A 6680-nucleotide genomic window follows, 5' to 3' on the forward strand; every position below is an offset into this window, starting at 1 on the left:
ATAATGAAAAGTGAAATCCAAAATCGATTTCGGAAACTTTTTGGCAATCTTAAATTTCATTGTCACTAGTCAAACTTGTATGCAAGTTGCCTTTAAAAACTCGATTTTGACAAATCATTTTTTCAGAGACCAACCAAAACATCATTTTTAAGCCCCCAAAATAATGAAAAGTGAAATCCAAAATCGATTTCGGAAACTTTTTGGCAAACCAAAATTTCATTGTCACTAGTCAAACTTGTATGCAAGTTGCCTTTTAAAACTCGACTTTGACAAATCATTTTTTCAGAGACCAACCAAAACATCATTTTTAAGCCCTCAAAATAATGAAAAGTGAAATCCAAAATCGATTTCGGAAACTTTTTGGCAAACCAAAATTTCATTGTCACTAGTCAAACTTGTATGCAAGTTGCCTTTTAAAACTCGACTTTGACAAATCATTTTTTCAGAGACCAACCAAAACATCATTTTTGAGCCCTCAAAATAATGAAAAGTGAAATCCAAAATCGATTTCGGAAACTTTTTGGCAAACCAAAATTTCATTGTCACTAGTCAAACTTGTATGCAAGTTGCCTTTCAAAACTCGACTTTGACAAATCATTTTTCACAGACCAACCAAAACATCATTTTTGAGCCCCCAAAATAATGAAAAGTGAAATCCAAAATCGATTTCCGAAACTTTTTGGCAAACCAAAACTTCATTGTCACTAGTCAAACTTGTATGCAAGTTGCCTTTTAAAACTCGACTTTGACAAATCATTTTTTCAGAGACCAACCAAAACATCATTTTTGAGCCCCCAAAATAATGAAAAGTGAAATCCAAAATCGATTTCGGAAACTTTTTGGCAATCCAAAATTTCATTGTCACTATTCAAACTTGTATGCAAGTTGCCTTTCAAAACTCGACTTTGACAAATCATTTTTCACAGACCAACCAAAACATCATTTTTGAGCCCCCAAAATAATGAAAAGTGAAATCCAAAATCGATTTCCGAAACTTTTTGGCAAACCAAAACTTCATTGTCACTAGTCAAACTTGTATGCAAGTTGCCTTTTAAAACTCGACTTTGACAAATCATTTTTTCAGAGACCAACCAAAACATCATTTTTGAGCCCCCAAAATAATGAAAAGTGAAATCCAAAATCGATTTCGGAAACTTTTTGGCAATCCAAAATTTCATTGTCACTAGTCAAACTTGTATGCAAGTTGCCTTTCAAAACTCGACTTTGACAAATCATTTTTCACAGACCAACCAAAACATCATTTTTGAGCCCCCAAAATAATGAAAAGTGAAATCCAAAATCGATTTCCGAAACTTTTTGGCAAACCAAAACTTCATTGTCACTAGTCAAACTTGTATGCAAGTTGCCTTTTAAAACTCGACTTTGACAAATCATTTTTTCAGAGACCAACCAAAACATCATTTTTGAGCCCCCAAAATAATGAAAAGTGAAATCCAAAATCGATTTCCGAAACTTTTTGGCAAACCAAAATTTCATTGTCACTAGTCAAACTCGTATGCAAGTTGCCTTTTCAAACTCGACTTTGACAAATCATTTTTTTAAGAGACCAACCAAAACATCATTTTTGAGCCCCCAAAATAATGAAAAGTGCATTTCAAGATCGATTTCTGACACTTTTCTGCAAACCAAAACTTCATTGTCACTAGTCAAACTTGTATGCAAGTTGCCTTTCAAAACTCGACTTTGACAAATCATTTTTCACAGACCAACCAAAACATCATTTTTGAGCCCCCAAAATAATGAAAAGTGAAATCCAAAATCGATTTCCGAAACTTTTTGGCAAACCAAAACTTCATTGTCACTAGTCAAACTTGTATGCAAGTTGCCTTTTAAAACTCGACTTTGACAAATCATTTTTTCAGAGACCAACCAAAACATCATTTTTGAGCCCCCAAAATAATGAAAAGTGAAATCCAAAATCGATTTCGGAAACTTTTTGGCAATCCAAAATTTCATTGTCACTAGTCAAACTTGTATGCAAGTTGCCTTTCAAAACTCGACTTTGACAAATCATTTTTCACAGACCAACCAAAACATCATTTTTGAGCCCCCAAAATAATGAAAAGTGAAATCCAAAATCGATTTCCGAAACTTTTTGGCAAACCAAAACTTCATTGTCACTAGTCAAACTTGTATGCAAGTTGCCTTTTAAAACTCGACTTTGACAAATCATTTTTTCAGAGACCAACCAAAACATCATTTTTGAGCCCCCAAAATAATGAAAAGTGAAATCCAAAATCGATTTCCGAAACTTTTTGGCAAACCAAAATTTCATTGTCACTAGTCAAACTCGTATGCAAGTTGCCTTTTCAAACTCGACTTTGACAAATCATTTTTTTAAGAGACCAACCAAAACATCATTTTTGAGCCCCCAAAATAATGAAAAGTGCATTTCAAGATCGATTTCTGACACTTTTCTGCAAACCAAAACTTCATTGTCACTAGTCAAACTTGTATGCAAGTTGCCTTTCAAAACTCGACTTTGACAAATCATTTTTCACAGACCAACCAAAACATCATTTTTGAGCCCCCAAAATAATGAAAAGTGAAATCCAAAATCGATTTCCGAAACTTTTTGGCAAACCAAAACTTCATTGTCACTAGTCAAACTTGTATGCAAGTTGCCTTTTAAAACTCGACTTTGACAAATCATTTTTTCAGAGACCAACCAAAACATCATTTTTGAGCCCCCAAAATAATGAAAAGTGAAATCCAAAATCGATTTCGGAAACTTTTTGGCAATCCAAAATTTCATTGTCACTAGTCAAACTTGTATGCAAGTTGCCTTTCAAAACTCGACTTTGACAAATCATTTTTCACAGACCAACCAAAACATCATTTTTGAGCCCCCAAAATAATGAAAAGTGAAATCCAAAATCGATTTCCGAAACTTTTTGGCAAACCAAAACTTCATTGTCACTAGTCAAACTTGTATGCAAGTTGCCTTTTAAAACTCGACTTTGACAAATCATTTTTTCAGAGACCAACCAAAACATCATTTTTGAGCCCCCAAAATAATGAAAGTGAAATCCAAAATCGATTTCCGAAACTTTTTGGCAAACCAAAATTTCATTGTCACTAGTCAAACTCGTATGCAAGTTGCCTTTTCAAACTCGACTTTGACAAATCATTTTTTTAAGAGACCAACCAAAACATCATTTTTAAGCCCCCAAAATAATGAAAAGTGAAATCCAAAATCGATTTCCGAAACTTTTTGGCAAACCAAAATTTCATTGTCACTAGTCAAACTCGTATGCAAGTTGCCTTTTCAAACTCGACTTTGACAAATCATTTTTTTAAGAGACCAACCAAAACATCATTTTTGAGCCCCCAAAATAATGAAAAGTGAAATCCAAAATCGATTTCCGAAACTTTTTGGCAAACCAAAACTTCATTGTCACTAGTCAAACTTGTATGCAAGTTGCCTTTTAAAACTCGACTTTGACAAATCATTTTTTCAGAGACCAACCAAACCATCATTTTTGAGCCCCCAAAATAATGAAAAGTAAAATCCAAAATCGATTTCGGAAACTTTTTGGCAATCCAAAATTTCATTGTCACTAGTCAAACTTGTATGCAAGTTGCCTTTCAAAACTCGACTTTGACAAATCATTTTTCACAGACCAACCAAAACATCATTTTTGAGCCCCCAAAATAATGAAAAGTGAAATCCAAAATCGATTTCCGAAACTTTTTGGCAAACCAAAACTTCATTGTCACTAGTCAAACTTGTATGCAAGTTGCCTTTTAAAACTCGACTTTGACAAATCATTTTTTCAGAGACCAACCAAAACATCATTTTTGAGCCCCCAAAATAATGAAAAGTGAAATCCAAAATCGATTTCGGAAACTTTTTGGCAAACCAAAACTTCATTGTCACTAGTCAAACTTGTATGCAAGTTGCCTTTTAAAACTCGACTTTGACAAATCATTTTTTCAGAGACCAACCAAAACATCATTTTTGGGCCCAAAAAAAATGAAAAGTAAAATCCAAAATCGATTTCGGAAACTTTTTGGCAAACCAAAATTTCATCGTCATTAGTCAAACTTGTATGCAAGTTGCCTTTCAAAACTCAACTTTGACAAATCATTTTTTCAGAGACCAAAAAAACTATCATTTTTAAGCCCCCAAAATAATGGAAAAATCGATCCAAAATCGATTTCGGAAACTTTTTGGCAAACCAAAACTTCATTGTCACTAGTCAAACTTGTATGCAAGTTGCCTTTCAAAACTCGACTTTGACAAATCATTTTTCACAGACCAACCAAAACATCATTTTTGAGCCCCCAAAATAATGAAAAGTGAAATCCAAAATCGATTTCCGAAACTTTTTGGCAAACCAAAACTTCATTGTCACTAGTCAAACTTGTATGCAAGTTGCCTTTTAAAACTCGACTTTGACAAATCATTTTTTCAGAGACCAACCAAAACATCATTTTTAAGCCCCCAAAATAATGAAAAGTGAAATCCAAAATCGATTTCGGAAACTTTTTGGCAATCCAAAATTTCATTGTCACTAGTCAAACTTGTATGCAAGTTGCCTTTTAAAACTCGACTTTGACAAATCATTTTTTCAGAGACCAACCAAAACATCATTTTTGAGCCCCCAAAATAATGAAAAGTGAATTCCAAAATCGATTTCCGAAACTTTTTGGCAAACCAAAACTTCATTGTCACTAGTCAAACTTGTATGCAAGTTGCATTTTAAAACTAGACTTTGACAAATCATTTTTTCAGAGACCAACCAAAACATCATTTTTGAGCCCCCAAAATAATGAAAAGTGAAATCCAAAATCGATTTCGGAAACTTTTTGGCAAACCAAAATTTCACTGTCACTAGTCAAACTTGTATGCAAGTTGCCTTTTAAAACTCGACTTTGACATATCATTTTTTCAGAGACCAACCAAAACATCATTTTTAAGCCCCCAAAATAATGAAAAGTGAAATCCAAAATTGATTTCGGAAACTTTTTGGCAATTCAAAATTTCATTGTCACTAGTCAAACTTGTATGCAAGTTGCCTTTTAAAACTCGACTTTGACAAATCATTTTTTCAGAGACCAACCAAAACATCATTTTTGAGCCCCCAAAATAATGAAAAGTGAAATCCAAAATCGATTTCCGAAACTTTTTGGCAAACCAAAACTTCATTGTCACTAGTCAAACTTGTATGCAAGTTGCATTTTAAAACTAGACTTTGACAAATCATTTTTTCAGAGACCAACCAAAACATCATTTTTGAGCCCCCAAAATAATGAAAAGTGAAATCCAAAATCGATTTCGGAAACTTTTTGGCAAACCAAAATTTCATTGTCACTAGTCAAACTTGTATGCAAGTTGCCTTTTAAAACTCGACTTTGACAAATCATTTTTTCAGAGACCAACCAAAACATCATTTTTGAGCCCCCAAAATAATGAAAAGTGAATTCCAAAATCGATTTCCGAAACTTTTTGGCAAACCAAAACTTCATTGTCACTAGTCAAACTTGTATGCAAGTTGCCTTTTAAAACTCGACTTTGACAAATCATTTTTTCAGAGACCAACCAAAACATCATTTTTAAGCCCCCAAAATAATGAAAAGTGAAATCCAAAATCGATTTCGGAAACTTTTTGGCAATCCAAAATTTCATTGTCACTAGTCAAACTTGTATGCAAGTTGCCTTTTAAAACTCGACTTTGACAAATCATTTTTTCAGAGACCAACCAAAACATCATTTTTGAGCCCCCAAAATAATGAAAAGTGAAATCCAAAATCGATTTCCGAAACTTTTTGGCAAACCAAAACTTCATTGTCACTAGTCAAACTTGTATGCAAGTTGCCTTTTAAAACTCGACTTTGACAAATCATTTTTTCAGAGACCAACCAAAACATCATTTTTAAGCCCCCAAAATAATGAAAAGTGAAATCCAAAATCGATTTCGGAAACTTTTTGGCAATCCAAAATTTCATTGTCACTAGTCAAACTTGTATGCAAGTTGCCTTTTAAAACTCGACTTTGACAAATCATTTTTTCAGAGACCAACCAAAACATCATTTTTGAGCCCCCAAAATAATGAAAAGTGAAATCCAAAATCGATTTCCGAAACTTTTTGGCAAACCAAAACTTCATTGTCACTAGTCAAACTTGTATGCAAGTTGCCTTTTAAAACTCGACTTTGACAAATCATTTTTCACAGACCAACCAAAACATCATTTTTGAGCCCACAAAATAATGAAAAGTAAAATCCAAAATCGATTTCGGAAACATTTTGGCAATCCAAAATTTCATTGTCACTAGTCAAACTTGTATGCAAGTTGCCTTTTAAAACTCGACTTTGACAAATCATTTTTTCAGAGACCAACCAAAACATCATTTTTGAGCCCCCAAAATAATGAAAAGTAAAATCCAAAATCGATTTCGGAAACTTTTTGGCAATCCAAAATTTCATTGTCATTAGTCAAACTTGTATGCAAGTTGCCTTTCAAAACTCGACTTTGACAAATCATTTTTTCAGAGACCAACCAAAACATCATTTTTGAGCCCCCAAAATAATGAAAAGAGAAATACAAGATCTATTTCTGAAATTTTTTGGCAAACCAAAATTTCATTGTCACTAGTCAAACTTGTATGCAAGTTGCTTTTTAAAACTCGACTTTGACAAATCATTTTTTCAGAG

This window comes from Anopheles marshallii (genome assembly GCF_943734725.1).
Source record: "Anopheles marshallii chromosome X unlocalized genomic scaffold, idAnoMarsDA_429_01 X_unloc_14, whole genome shotgun sequence".
Lineage (NCBI taxonomy): Eukaryota > Metazoa > Arthropoda > Insecta > Diptera > Culicidae > Anopheles > Anopheles marshallii.